Source organism: Limulus polyphemus, unplaced genomic scaffold (assembly GCF_000517525.1).
Source record: "Limulus polyphemus unplaced genomic scaffold, Limulus_polyphemus-2.1.2 Scaffold3544, whole genome shotgun sequence".
In the NCBI taxonomy this organism is placed as follows: Eukaryota; Metazoa; Arthropoda; class Merostomata; order Xiphosura; family Limulidae; genus Limulus; species Limulus polyphemus.
Window position 1 is genome coordinate 91211 of NW_013669154.1, and position 3537 is coordinate 94747.

Sequence of the window (3537 nt, forward strand, 5' to 3'; positions counted from 1 at the left end):
CTCACTATAAGGGGTAAGTGTATACTTAACTTTACATATTACATAGGCTACACTAACGTGACGTTTAGGCGGTTCGTTTAACTGTTATACGTGATGTACGTTTTTTAGTGGGTGATTAATGAAAGTGTTCCAAAACGCGACAAACCAACTAAATTAATTTGATTTTTTACTGTAGATCACGTTACAAACCGAATATATTACAAATATACTTTCACAGAATGCTTAACTGCAATTCTGTATGAAATAATTAAATTCGACATTTTTGTAGGGGTTTAATTAGTATCAGTCTTTTGATTTTCCAAAAAAAAAAACATAATTAAAAGGCCCGGAATGTGTGTTAAACTAATAAATATAAGTAATGATTTTGGGTTGTTGTGCAAATTGGATATCGAAACTAACAGATGACGCTTTACGTCTTGTCCTCACTGCTACTTATATTGTCAAGTGGGACTCGACAGCGTATGTTTGTACCTGAGACAGGTTGTACTTTACCACCAGCAATTAATGTACATCTGGTTTATCTGTTCAATAACTCAACCTATGTAGTTTTGCGCTTTTGCTACTATCTGTAGGGAAAAGTAGTAGTAGGATTATGACGTCTTATATTTTACGTTCTTATCCATTTCATTTTTTTCGTTTCCTTCTTACTCGCGTCCATAGATGGCAGCAGCAGCACCAGATGCAACATCTTCCTAAATCACTAGTATAAAATGCATTGTAATTTTCTCGCACTGATTCGCAGATTAATCTTGATAATTATATTATGATACACAATCATAGACTATATATATATATAATAAGTATAGCCCAACAGAACATTAACTAACAGATCTGACGATATATACTTAAAAAAACACCAATTATGTTTGAACACATTGGCATTTCATAGTATAACTAAATGTAAAGGGTCCTAAAATAGTTCTGGATTTACTTTCTTATTTCTAAAAAAAATAATTATTTAATGTAATTGCTTGTCATTGTTTAATTACTTAGTACATATAAATGCTTTCTGTATTAGCTATCTATTTATCTGTTTTTTTCAAATTTATTCAGAAATATTTCGTAAGTGAATATCAAACAAAGGAGGAACGGAACAGAAGATTTGTATGGGAAGTTGTATCGTACTTCATGTAGATTATCATGCTCTAATAGCTACACTGAACGCGTAATGTTTACAGTTGAACTTGTATCGTACTTCATGTAGATTATCATGCTCTGATAGCTACACTGAACGCGTAATGTTTACAGTTGAGCTTGTATCGTACTTCATGTAGATTATTATACCTGATTAAAGTACAACCTTTATATAATGTACTTTTCAAGGTTAAGAGACTGGTGTTAATTTATCACTGACACTAATATAATATTCACATATTTGTCAATTGTTTAAAGACTTGAGGTTTTTGGTACATTTAATTTATGTTTACATGTTTCTTTCTTTATTTTCTACCTAAGTTTTAGTAGTCTCGACTAGTCATTACAAACAACCAAACTGTACTGCCATCTGGTTTTGAAAAATTGAAACGATTATGAAAACATTGAAATATTCAATTTTTAAAGTAAACTTGCATCATTAAAAATGACAGAGATTATTAATCTGTTTAAATGTTGTATAGAAATTTCGGTTTTTCAGGTTCATAAGAAATATTACAGACAGAATGAAGAATTAGCTGTGGGATATCCATTACTACCATCACTGTGTGGTTTTATTCGAACGAGTTTGAAAGTCAAGCTTTAAGTAACTATAATTTGACACCAGGAATTTGGATAAGCTATGTTGATGACACTTTTATGATATAGTGACATGGTAAAGAAGCATTAACAAAGTTCTCTAATTACTTAAATAATTTAGCGACTTCTATTACATATACTAATGATGTAGAAAAAAATTATAGTTTATCTTTTAAAGACATATTAGTTAAAAATGACAAAAGTAAGAAACCACCACTGATCATCAAACTTTTTCTATGATTATTTCAATGCGTCAACTACTTGTGTCACACAAAAACATCAGCTTTCTATACCTATTTGTATGGATCTATAAAACTGTTGTCGTTTGAAGTTAAGCACAAAGCTGCACAATGGGCTGTCTGTGCTCTGCCCACCACGGGTATCGAAACCCGGTTTCTAGCGTTGTAAGTTCGCAGACATACCGCTGTGCCACTGGTGTGTGTGTGTGCTATAAAACTGTATTGTAATCATGAGTTAGATAACGAAATATTATCGTTCAATAATATAGCAGTTGACAAAGGTTCTTTTCACTAGATATTTATCATCGATAGAGCAGTTACGATATTTATGAAACATAATTACTACAAAAGTAATCTGATGAAAGAATTTGAAACATTTAAAGAAAGGGTTAATCTTGCCCTAGACACATGCAAAGATTTTAATATTTTCTGTAATTAAAATTTTTTTATCTTATTTATTGTTTGTTTGGTTGAAGTTAAGCACAAAGCTATACAATGGGCTATCTGTGCTCTGCCCACCACTGGTATTGAAACCCGGTTTCTAGCGTTGTAAGTCCGCAGACATACCGCTGTGCCACTGGGGTGGGAGAATCTTATTTGTAAATCTATGAATAAAGTTAATTAATTACGAAATAAGAATAAGGACAAAGGGAATATAATGGAAGAACAGGCACTTATAAAAAAAAATGCGATTGTGGAAGAATATGCATAGGTCAGAGTGAAAGGAATATAAAACATAGAGTAAATGAGCAGAAGTGAATTATTAAAAATAAAAATATATTTCGTTATTAGATGAACGTGTTAGTGTAACAAAACATATAATACAGTGGGAAAATTATGTTACTAGCTCCATCCAAAACTCACAGTGCCAGAAACATTTGTGAATAATTGGAATAAAATGGGTTTAAGAAAAATAATAATGTATTAAACAAGGACGAGGGATTAATAGTAAGTAGATGGCGTGATATTCTTTAACAAAAATGAAAAGTAACATATCACATAATTGAATAGAGAATATAAATATTGTATGAGATATTGTGAATTATACAACTGAAGATGAAACGTTTGAATGTTGAAAGATGTAGAGAGTATTAAAGACTGTAATAAAGAGTTTTATTGTGTAAAACTGAAAATGTCGTGGGTTTGATTTAATTTTGTCTATGAATTCTATACAAGTCACTAAGAATACTTTTATCGTGAATAAAAAGATTGTTTCGTGAACAGGTCTGGATAAAAATTAACATCATAAGATCAATTTTGATAAAAGAGTTAGCACAAAGGATCACATATAAAGTGTAATAGACTTAAAATAAGACCCAAAACTCGAGCGCTTTCGAATAGTTGACTATTCTTCTTTAGGAGAACAAAGAAGAAGAACAGTCAACTATTTTAAGTCCATCATAAGATCAGATATATATTTTCAGAAAAAATGAATTTTTTCAGTCATATTCACAAGAATTGATATATTTATAATTTAATTAATATCTAGTATATCTTCCTTTCGCTTCGTGGAGTTCGTTGATCCTTTGGGGCATCGTGAGAATCATCTCTTCAATTGTAGATTGTG